The 13178-nt window shown below is 35.4% G+C and overlaps 1 protein-coding gene across 1 annotated transcript in view; it reads right to left on the bottom strand.

Moving 5' to 3' along the window:
- Positions 1–13178, bottom strand: part of LOC137387155 (partner of Y14 and mago-like) — a 45604-nt gene that overhangs the window by 30416 nt on the left and 2010 nt on the right. The window lies entirely within an intron of this gene.

Here is a 13178-nt window from a genome sequence, read left to right as displayed (position 1 = left end):
TGAAAGAAATTTGAGAACATCCCGTCACGGAGTATTTCTTGATGCAAACGCGAATGGGTTTGTGATAGTGTGAACATTGTTATCATCGACGACCACCTAAGTATTGTGGCATCAATGCCGAGATACAGCGATATAGTGTAAACTAGCCTTAAGAACCTACAAATTACTAATTTAAACAGTTGCTGGCTTTTTATGTAGCCACAAGTAGTAAGAAATGATATTAAAAATATAGTGCCTTGAACTGTGCGGCAATGTTTGAAGCTTCACGCATGAACAGTTTGCTGCGTATGAAAATGAAAAACACGGTTTTGCCAGTTTGCCACTCAACAAATTGTTGTTCTTCATAAAACAGAAGTTTGGTTAGATATAAATGTGTAAAACTTATCTCTAGTACAATTTATAATACTACGATGTTTGTCTTTTCTTTTTTCAAACAGAACTCCAATTAAATTGGTTAAGCTTATAGCTATAAAAACATTAAAATGCCTTCAAAATTACTAAATCCAGAAATAAAACTTTGTTTTCTAATTTAGCGACAATACAGTAGACGCTCTTATAATGTATGTATACCTGATATTATGTAAAATCCGAATACCGTAAAAGATTATTGCAGTTTTTGCTTCATACTACCTAAAAAATTCAATATAATGTAAAGTGTCAAGGGCAGCTTCTCAAATTCGATTTGAATGGTAACATATCTCGTCACACTTGTGAGTGAAAAAGTGACGCACATATAGTGTTATATCTATTATATATAAAACTTTCGTGATATTTTAATTTGTTGCGATTGATCGTCAGATGTGTCGACAAAACAGAGAATAGGTAGCTGCATGCGCAATTGTTAATAAATACTTGAGGGCGATCGATTGGTACAGGTGTTACAGCGTCGGTCTACCAATCTGAATGTCACAAGTTGAGAGTATTGCTGAAAATTGTCTTTAATCTTAACCTTGACCCCTGGGTACAGACAGATAACGAATAAGTAGACACCGATTTTTTATAGTAAAATATATTTATGTTTGGCTTTATTGTAGACTAGCTGTGCCACCAGGCGTTGCCCGGGTAATAGAAAAGTCTTTGGACAGAAAATTGATTTGTATTTAACATATAACAACATTTGCCATTCCAACTTTCAAACTACAAATCATGAGAAAAGTGTTTTGTCTTATAAACAATGAGAAGTAGTGAGAGTTGCTAGCTATTAGCCAGTTTAATAATGTGAGCTAATAATGTTATGCTATGACCCGCGTCATACGCAAAACAGTTAGGTATTTGCTCTCATATAATGACTTATATTGGCAAGCTAGCATTTCGATTTCTGTATCTAGTGGGTAAGGCGTCAGACTGGCGAACGGCATGATTCGAGATCAAATCTTCTTCGGTACGGAATATTTATTCCAAGATCTATAGCCGGACAATCAATCCTATAAAACATGTGACGAACTTTGAGAAATATATATATAGATGTATAAAATATTGGTTATTAGTTTTACTTTCCAGAGTAGACTTTGCTGTCAAGCAAAAGTGAACAACTTCCCCATCAACTTATTGTGAAAGTGCCGCAAATCATTGTCTATAAAACCAGTGAAATTGAATGGAAAAGGAGATAAGCTGTCAATGCAAACTACTAATATTACAGTTACGGTACAGCCCACAAATTAAAAAGTTTAGTCTACTCTCTTCTTTTTATATAGACAAAGGGGTGAGTTTGGAAAGATCTTTAAACAGAATAGACAATTTACATGTATTTTATTGTTTGTATAACATGAAATCTTTATAACGTAAACAGTTCCCGAAACGGATTATTTACGTTGTTGGAGCGTCTACTGTAATTGAAACATGACACAATTTTGTTCAATCAAACAGATAGCATTAGTGGGGACTATGTTCAGTATGTTGTAATTGGATTTTATAGCTAAAACGATTCCAGAGTCAGTTATGGTTAAACCACAGACTACTTTGTGTAGATGCCTTCATACATGGTACAGATGAAGAAAATCTTTTTAGAAGCTGACATTGTGTAATAAAGCTTGCAGTTTATTCACAGTTATATCCCACCTTTGGCCCTCCAAACTTACTTGCTCATTTCTGAATTTGCATTACAGGTTTCCAAATCCTGCGTGAACTGGGCAAAATATTCATACTTATCCTTCCACACATGGCAAACATCATTTTCTATTTCGTGATACCAACATACTACTTCCACCATCATCTGTTTCAGTTTATGAACTTTCTGATACCACAACCTAGAACTAACTATCCCCACCCCTCTGCATTACTATTAGATTATCAGGATTACCAACTTTTAAATGTGTTTGTACAACTCACTTAATTCCTGATTTTGTCTTCTCATTTTTATTTTAGCATGTAACGAAAAACATAATTTTGTTGATGATTACCAATGCCGATAAAAAAATTATATATACACACACATACCAATACTAAAGGTTGTCAATAACATTAATGGCCGAGCAATCATTTCAATCCTATAGTTAAACAGGAATATTCAAAATTACCATAGTTACATAACCAGACCCAGTTAGTCACATGAGAAGGAAAATGTTAGAGCGAACCACCATCTGATTCTTGCCGCAAACAAGCACACCATTAATAAGCCCTGCATTTGAGACAAACAAATTATGTGCTATTTTAGTTTAGGCAACTGCACTCAACTTTCTTCCACAATCTTGACTGATAGAAATGAGTTTTGGGTAGCAGAAACAAACATGTCATATAGTTTTATGTAATTAATTTGACTCTGGCTACTTTAAACTATTAGGGGGTCACGCCGAAGATATTCAGCACTAATGACTCAATGAATGTATGCCAATTATTCAACAGGCAGCATGATTTCAGCAAAGAATCAACATTGGAATATCATAATACAAGAATGTACCTCGTTTTTTACAGATATTTGAACCAAATGCAGGCATTTACTCGACTAGCTCTAATAGCCAACGTGGATCCAAAAGCCAATAGTTCGACATCAAAGTTACAATCGTGTAAAAAATGGTTGGCTCGAAAAATTGGTGCACCTTTTACACAGGAACTAATTCTATTCATGTTGCTGCGAAAGCTGAGCCATCACTGCCAATTTTTTTACCTGATGTTCGCAAAAAAGAGTGATGTCCATAAGGGAGCAGTGATGTTCAAAAAAAGACAGATGTTGAAGAATGAGCAGTGGTGTTCAGAAAGGAACCGTGTCGTTCAGAAAAGAACAGTGACGATGAGAAAAGAACAGTGATGTTCAGACAGCAATGATGCTTAGAAAGGGAAACTGATGTTTAGAAAGGGAAAGTGATGTTCAGAAAGAAACAGAGCTGTTCAAAAGAAAACCTATATTCAGAAAGAACAGTGATGCTCAGAAGGGAACAGTGATGTTCAGAAACCAGGGATGTTTAGAAAGGGAAAGTGATGTTCAGAAAGGAAAAGTGATGTTCAGAAAGGAAAAGTGCTGATCAAAAAGAAACAGCAGGCTAGTATTCAGAAGGGAATGGTGATGTCCAGAAAAAAACAGTGATGTTTAGAAAGGGAAAGTGATGTTTAGAAAGGAACGGCGATGGTTAGAAAGGGAAAGTGATGTTCAGAAAGGAAAAGTGATGTTCAGAAAGGAAAAGTGCTGTTCACAAAGAAACAACAGACTAATATTCAGAAGGGAATGGTGATACCCAGAAAAGAACAGTGATGATCAGAAGGGAACAGTGATTTCCAGAAAAGAACAGTGATGTTTAGAAAGGGAAATTGATGGTTAGAAAGGAACAGTGATGGTTAGAAAGGGAAAGTGATGTTCGGAAAGGAAAAGTGATGCTCAGAAAGAAAAAGTGAAGTTCAGAAAGGAACAGTAATATTCAGAAAGGAATAGTGGTGTCCAGAAAAGAACAGTGATGTCCAGAAGGGAACAGTGATGTCTAGAGAAAAGCAGTGATGTTCAGAAGGGAACAGTGATGTTCCGAAAGGAACAGTAATGTTCAGAAGGAAACAGTGATGTTCAGAAAGGGACAGTGATGCTCAGAAAGGAAAAGTGAAGTTCAGGAAGGAATGGTGATGCTCAGAAAGGAAAAGTGAAGTTCAGAAAGGAACTGTGGTGTTCAAAAGGGAACAGTGATGTCTAGAGAAGAGCAGTGATGTTCAAAAAGGAACAGTGATGCTCAGAAAGGAAAAGTGAAGTTCAGAAAAAAAGTGAAGTTCAGAAAGAAAAAAGTGAAGTTCAGAAAGGAACAGTAATATTCAGAAAGGAATAGTGATGTCCAGAAGGAGACAGTGATGTCCAGAAAAGAACAGTGATGTTCAGAAGGGAACAGTGATGTCTAGAGAAAAGCAGTGATGTTCAGAAAGAAACAGTAATGTTCAGAAGGGAACAGTGATGTCTAGAGAAGAGCAGTGATGCTCAGAAAGAAACAGTGATGCTCAGAAAGGAAAAGTGAAGTTCAGAAAGGAACAGAGATGCTCAGGAAGGAAAAGTGAAGTTCAGAAAGGAACAGTCATGTTCAAAAAGGAAAAGTGAAGTTCAGAAAAGAACGGTGATGCTCAGAAAGGAACAGTGATGTTCACAATGAAACAGTGATGCTTAGAAAGGTGCATTGTACCAATACATCACTGGTTACCTAGACTTGAACATTGAAATGTTTATTGAAGCTTGTGCCAAACATGTGATCAAACATCTGCCTGCTCAGCCACAGCTTATCAACCTATTACACTATAAACATAATTAGTAATTAACCCTATTGTTTGCTCATATGGCAAGTTAGATCTCAGTGGCTTAATGATAAACATTTATCAATTTTTGCAAGGCTAAAAGATTCCTTGCTGGTCTACTAATTAGGAGACCCATAAAAGGCATGTCTGGCTAGCCATTTTGATGAAGGAACATTTCAGTTTTCCAGCGAGTAAAGGTAAGCGATTAATGTGCAAATGAGGCGTTTAAATTCCAATCGCTCACCCGTCACAATTATAGGAGAACTAGCGAAATGCTCTGGGTAGCATGGGTATTAAAACTCAGTGTATAAGCATTGATAGCAATGCCACACTTATAAACAATGCCACTTGCCATTAGCCTGGCACATTGCTAACGGCTAATTTAAGTAAGCTAGTTATCTAGGGCGCTTACTACATAGAATGACGTTGCGCCATAACGGAGAGCGGTAGCTATTTTCCCCCACATAGCGACATATAGCGACATATATTGACAAATGAATCTATCAATCTCGTGTGGCTCAATGGTTTAGCAGTCTCTGGAGAATGGGAGGTTCCGAGTTCCAATCTTCGGCGATACGGATTCTTCCTTTTGAGATTTTAATAACTTCAACTGGACCAACCAAAGTACAAACTTTGTGATATATATAGATCACAGCAGTTTTTACATTGATTAGACTACACAAAGGTATTAGAATACCGAGTCCGGTAGGGTCTATTGACAGTTAGTAACCACATATGTGGTAGGGCATCATTAAAAGCCATGACCCTAAACCAGTTGTTCTTAGCCTTGTTTGTTACCTCAACCTGTACTTTATTGAAGAATAAAATATGATTTGTTTACAATCAAGACCTAGGTTTATATGTCATATGTGCACAAGATGAACTCTGCATTGATATCACTATGTTCAAATAAAAAAGCCAACATAATGCTTGAACTCCCCGCAAATTACATATCTTTTCATAAAGACATCACCTTGCAAATCAGTGTTAACTTCTGCTGTTACCTTTGAGAGGCCTCCGCCAAGCCCCTGAGACTGACTCTGGTTAGGAACCACTGGCATAAACCTTTATAAGTAGTTTCATGTTTCCAATGTAAGGATATCCAAACGCTTTCCTAATAGCAAACTCACTCGGTATATGCTAAATATATTTCATTGGATGCTTAGTGGGCCATTGATAGTGTAATTACCGTGTGGATTTGTAAAAGACTAAATAAATGCTCACCCCCGTACCTCACTCCACGATAATTTTTTGAAAATATACGTGTAGGGTATCGCAAAGCACTCTAAAAAGGGCGGCCATATGGCAACCGAAATGACAATTTCGAAGTCGCAAGCCTCAGTTGGATGAAGGAGTTGAAGTGCGAAAGCTTGGAACCAACTGGCTTCGGCCATGCTCGATTTCCTTCGGGTAGGTGTAATGGATGCTCGCGTTTGATCGAACTACACATTTTAGCATAAGGACATTTTATTTTCACCATCGCGTGTAGTCTTTTTTTAACACCTTAAGTATGAATGACTTAGTAATTTATAAAAGGAATCGCGTGACTTTAACACAAGAAATAGCTGGAACAGTGTTAGTTTGTTTTTATTTGTGCGAGATTTGTGTGCTTTGGAAGCTTTGTTTTGGCTGCCATGTTTCCACACCTAAATGTGTCATGCAAATGACAAACAGCAATTATAAATTTAGGTTTTGCAGATTGATAAGCCTCTTTTCTACAGCAATAACAGAGCAACATTATTTTTATCTTTATTCCAGCCAACAGGAAGTATGTATTTCGAGCAAGACTAAAAAAAAAAGAGTGTGAAACGGCTCGCCGGCGTTGGCAAAGCTACTGATAAACTAAAGATTTGAAGATGCCAACTACTTTTCTCACATGTAACATAACAATGGAGAGACCTACTCCATAACAGCTTTTTCTCAGATGGAATGCTCAGTGGGGGCTCAGATCAAACTGCTTAGCTCCATTACCCCATTTTTGATTACCCATAATAAGATATTAATTACGGTAGGAGCAGTAGAAACATTCTGCGGTATACTGAGCAATTTATTGACCCTAACTCCATCAACCCCACTAAGGGCTGAAACAAAATGGAGGTGAAATATTAGACATTATGAAACACTAGTACTAAAATGTTCTGCAAATTTCACTGGAACGCGCCAATGCAAGCGAATTTTTTTCCCTTGACCTTTGTTTGCATTATGCCGCTATTATTACAAATTTAATATTTTTCACGCCTAATAATTTTGCTTTCAGTTACGGTACAGCCTACAAATTAAAAAGTTTAGTCTACTCTCTTCTTTTTATATGGCTAAAGGGGTGAGTTTGGAAAGATCTTTCTGAAAACGATTTTCTTCCTAATTGAATTAGACTATTGCAGAGTGACTCAAATTTCAAACTGCTTTGTTCCAGACACAAATTTTATTTCAAAACATAATTTCTGACAATCAAACAACGAACTACGACATGGTACTATTTTCAGGCACAAGTATCATACTCCTAATATATGTGAATGCAATAGAGTTCACACTAGTGTTCACTGAGGGTTAACCCTCACAAATTCACCAGCGAATATATCTCTACTGCGTTTCATCCTTAACCTTCCACTTTAAAGCCATTTATTTGATAAAGAATCGTAGATGCTAGCTGAGCTGCATTAATTTCTGATACAGAGAGAAACACCAAAAGACACAGAGAATGACCAAAAGACACAGTGAGTTTCCATAGGTCACAAAAAATGACCAATAGCCCGATAACGACCAAAAGACACAGAGAACAACAAAAAAAGCACAGCAAATTACCAAAACATCGAGAACAACCAATAAACACAATGAATTAATAAAAAAAACAGAAAACAACCTAAAAACACACAGAATAAACAAAAGACAGAAAATGACCAACAGACAGAGAATGACCAAAAGACAGAGAGAAAGAATGTTTGCATTAAATAGTTATTATGGGCTTCTATAATATAGAAGATGTAATATATATATCTTAGATATATATATAAGGTATAATATTGAAGAATATTTATATTATTATTATTCGTTGAAGTTTCGTAAATAAACATAGCAAAACTACTATAAATCTATTATTAATAAATTTACGAAAGTTTCGACATGACCTCCATTACTATTGCAAATGTTTAAAAAAAACTTGTCAACTCTAAAAATTGATAGGATTTCGTAAGCTTTTTGTACCAGCATGTTGTTAAGAAACATTTAGAGAAATTGCTCGAGTCACTAAATGGAACAGATAAAAGTAGTAACAAAAACAGTTTTACACAAAAAATAATGCGAAAACTATGTTTTTACATTTTTATTGCAATTAAAACTGAAAAAATTCAATCTTATTAACCTAGTTTTCACTTAATGAATGTAAACTAGATTGGATCGCTTTGCATAGCTATGATAAGGAAACAATAGCACTTGTTACCAGTTATTTTATTGACATGGTCAAAATGATATACATGTAATAATATGCAAGTGTGTGTATGGTATGCAATATGGTGTTAGTCCTGCAATGAAATAAGACCAAATTGTGAAATGTGATATATAAAATAAGGTCTTTGAATATGCTTGTAAGGATTAAATAATATTGGCCGATGAAAGTATATTTCAAGGCACAGTCATACCTCAACATACAAGACATTTGAGATACAAAGAAAATTCTGTGCAAAATTCTGTCTTGAGATGAGAGATAATTTTGAAATACGAGCATACGAGACGGTTCTAGATGCGAGAGGCTGCTTACGAGAATAGCATCGCTCTGTCTTTCTCGTTGGATCAAGGGAGATTTAAAAAGACCCGCTAAAAATGAAGGTGGAGGCGAGTCTAAAAGGGAAGCAAAAGGAGTCAAGCCATAAGAAGATAATACAAAAAACGAAAAAAAATTACAATTAACCTCAGTGTAAGATTAAAACTTATTTTATAAATGTGTGTATAGGAAGCTAAATTCATTTAAGTTAAATTTAAACTTTATTATGTTACGCAGCGTAACAAAAGTGTAGCATGGCGAATGTGTTGCCATCAAGTCTCTATCACAGCACCGTTCGTCGCTACTGTTTAGCTCGAAGGTAAGAACTCCATACAGTACTGCACATAATGCTGTTACATTTCATTGCAGATCATAACCATTAGATAAGCATTAGTTCCTTTATGAGCGTAGGTGCGAAATTATAACAATTGAAAGCATGTTCTTCTATTGTAATAGTTTGTTGTGGGATATCTTTCAGAAGGCGAGGATAGATTAACTTGTAGTTAGTTATTTTATATATAAAAAACTTGACTTGAGATATGAGTGGATTGGCACACAAGCTCAATAAGCTTGTACAGTGAAACATGGATAACTCGCCCTCGGATATAGCGAACACATGGTTAACTCGACTGGATTTGCTTGGTCCGTTCCCACGCAATGATAAATGGCTCTATATAACTCGAATTCAACACTGTTATAACGAACTGTTTTTTGCCCAACGGCTACCGAAACGGTTGCTATCGCTTTAGAAAATCACTTTATTCCAAGCCATAGAGGTAAACCTCAACTTTTCGTAATTCATAAGCGTCGTTATTACCTCCATCGGCAAAATATTTTTGTCAACGACTGTTCTAAAGGTTTGGTGAAATTTGATTTATACTGCTATACGATGAATAGAACGGGCTAGCCGGGTCACGGGCGCAAGGATTTTCGCCACGCACATACAAAACAAAAACAGCATGTTGTTTTTGTTTTGTATTTGCGTGGCGAAAATCCTTGAGTGCGTGACCTGGCTAGCCCGTGATGAATAGTTTTCCGACGTTGATTCCGTGTTGAATTAACGTCGGAATGTTGAATGTTTAAAACGTCTTAAAAATTGTTGAAATCAAACGTATACTTTGTCTTAGCTAAAAAAAACTATTCATCGTTTGACCTAAACACAAAATACGTGTGTACATTCAATAAGTATCCATTCAAAAAGCGTGAGTGATATACAATGTACCGTAAAACCTCGTAAAACTTTTAATTGAACTGCCTCGGAGTGTTGCTCTTAACGAATCACAGGTAAAGTAAGGTAATCTTTCCATAAACTTCAAGAAAGATCGGCAAAATTGATCGTGGGTAAAACGCTCAAAAGAAAAAGATGTCTTTTCTTTGAGCATTTCAGCAACGATCAAGTTTTGCCAATGTCAATCTAAAAACGTCCTGGCAATAACATCACCTCAAACAACAAACCAATCTCAAGTGATAGAAAAATCTCTATACTTTTTGATAAAAACGTTTTAAACTTTACATTAGAAGCATTTAATTTGAAACAAGCCATTTGTGCTTTTGATTTATATTATAGTTTGTATATGTTCATGTATCTACTAATAAATAAGTAAATACATGGACTTGTGACAGTGCTCTGATAACTTGAACACTCTGATAATTCGAACACTTTTGCTCGGTCCCTTGAAGTTTGAGTTATCCGAGTTTCACTGTATATCGAGGTATTACTGTATCTTCTATTAATACTATATTTTAATAATGTTTAAAATTGTCAAAGATGTTCATCTTTGATTACACTTGCAGCAAACCGAATCGACCAAAGAAACTTGCCATGCAGAACCCAAAATGAACACCAGTAGGCTGGATGGAAATGTTAACACAGTGAGAAACATCATCCTACACATCTTCTCCTCCTATAGTACGATGACATGATAATTGCTTTATGGATTAAATAAGTTTTCGATCAAACTCTAGTTGTCTATTTGACTTCTGAAGTTTACATATTGCAAAATAGGGTTGTAATTAATAAAACCATGTCTAATGTACTCAAATGGGTGGTTGGGTATACTCCATCCGGTATACCTAGCCACCCATTTCATAGCTGTACCCCGCAAACAAAAATCACTGAGCACACCAGACATAAAAATCTTGCTCTTCCAATATCTAAAGCATCCTTAGGCCTGTACCATAAGTTTTAACATACTACATACAACTAGAGTGAAGCCTACTTATGATCACCTGAACATACAACTAGAGTGAAACCTACTTATGATCACCTAAACATACAACTAGAGTGAAACCTACTTATGATCACCTAAGCATACAACTAGAGTGAAACCTACTTATGATCACCTGAACATACAACTAGAGTGAAACCTACTTATGATCACCTAAACATACAACTAGAGTGAAACCTACTTATGATCACCTAAGCATACAACTAGAGTGAAACCTACTTATGATCACCTGAACATACAACTAGAGTGAAACCTACTTATGATCACCTAAACATACAACTAGAGTGAAACCTACTTATGATCACCTGAACATACAGCTAGAGTGAAGCCTACTTATAATCACCTGAACATACAACTAGAGTGAAACCTACTTATGATCCCCTAAACATACAACTAGAGTGAAACCTACTTATGATCACCTAAACATACAACTAGAGTGAAACCTACTTATGATCACCTAAACATACAACTAGAGTGAAGCCTACTTATGATCACCTAAACATACAACTAGAGTGAAACCTACTTATGATCACCTGAACATACAACTAAAGTGAAGCCTACTTATGATCACCTAAACATACAACTAGAGTGAAACCTACTTATGATCACCTGAACATACAACTAGAGTGAAGCCTACTTATGATCACCTGAACATACAACTAGAGTGAAGCTTACTTATGATCACCTAAACATACAACTAGAGTGAAACCTACTTATGATCACCTGAACATACAACTAGAGTGAAACCTACTTATGATCACCTGAACATACAACTAGAGTGAAACCTACTTATGATCACCTGAACATACAACTAGAGTGAAGCCTACTTATGATCACCTAAACATACAACTAGAGTGAAGCCTACTTATGATCACCTGAACATACAACTAGAGTGAAGCCTACTTATGATCACCTGAACATACAACTAGAGTGAAACCTACTTATGATCACCTAAACATACAACTAGAGTGAAGCCTACTTATGATCACCTGAACATACAACTAGAGTGAAACCTATTTATGATCACCTGGCCATCCAGAATATCTGACACTGATATAAAATTTAAGCAAATATTTAATTCAACACTAATGAAATTTCAACAAACCACATCCAACATTCCTCAAAACACAGGAATTTTGCTAAAAAGAGAAGCTAGTGAAAACAAAATATATAAAACTACAAAAACAATTACAAATAATATAATATAATGCATATTGAACTTCGCCTAGTGTAAGTTAAAGTAACTTACACTAGTAAGTTACTTTAACTTACAAAGTAACTTACACTGTATAACTCTATCAGTCACTCTAGTCTACAGCGCACTCATCACACAGCCTACACTTCCCTTTGTGTGCCTCTAATGTTAAATATTAATAAACATCTTTCTTCTATTATTACTTAACTAATATAATGTTTTTTACAAATAACTTATTTCTTAAATTAAGTTTTGCAAGATGCATTCATTTTAATACTAGTAGTAAATTGCTGTGAGTACTTAACAAGAAGCTATCTTAAAAATTAATTTACTCAAACATATGATGAATGATTGAGTGTGCGAAATGTTAGAATGAACTGACTTCGAGGTTTGACTCAAAAACAAGCTTTTATCTACTCCTATTTGCAGGCACGGTCAAGCACTAGTTTGTCATATCATCTTTTTAACTCGACAAACAGCGAAAAAAAACATGCAAAAAAATTATATCAAGCCATATAGTAGCCATGTACATATTATCAGTTCATCATTGCTCCTATTACACGAAATATACTTATCAGTCAGCAAAACTGATAACCAAGATCTACTATTACTACTTTCATCTCTTGCCAATTTTATAAGCTAATGTGAGTTTATGAGAAGTTAGCAATTGATCTACAATTGTAAAGGTGATACTTGAACATGAGAGGAAACCAGGCTATTGTGTTATTTGACTGGCTATTGAGAATAGATCAAAGGAGAGGCAATTGATATAAACTCTCGCTTCTCATATGGCAAGCTCGATGGCTCGCTCGATCTGGCTTGCTTCCTCAAGCGGTTAATGTGACGATGATCAAAGTAGATGATGGTGCAATTGCCTGCTGATGTAACCCAAACCTACTTGGGCTAATTTATGGATAACACTAGTTGTACAAGAGATGTAAAACTTGTCATCTTTTGTCAGATTTAACTAACATCAGCATGCCAGAGTAGCATGCCTTATGCAGAAACAAACTAAAAATTTCACCTTAAAAATGTGTCAATAACACTGAAAAAATTTTGTATTAATTTTCAATAACATTTTAACAATTATGTTTTTAAGATTGCGCACAGATACAGCAAGCATATTCACATGAATTTGTTTAATATCTTTAGTATTAAGTTGTTTAGAGTTTGGTTGTTAAAATGTTATTGAAAATTAAAAGTTGTCTTTTTATGCTATCGAAGGGCAGATGACTCTAAATTTTTAAATTTTGCGAATTTAGTTACCGGTATTTATCATACAAATTCATGTGAATATGTTTGC

Source organism: Watersipora subatra, chromosome 2, assembly GCF_963576615.1.
Source record: "Watersipora subatra chromosome 2, tzWatSuba1.1, whole genome shotgun sequence".
Lineage (NCBI taxonomy): Eukaryota > Metazoa > Bryozoa > Gymnolaemata > Cheilostomatida > Watersiporidae > Watersipora > Watersipora subatra.
Note: the sequence above shows the minus strand (reverse complement) of the source record. Positions and strands in the feature narration are given on the sequence as shown.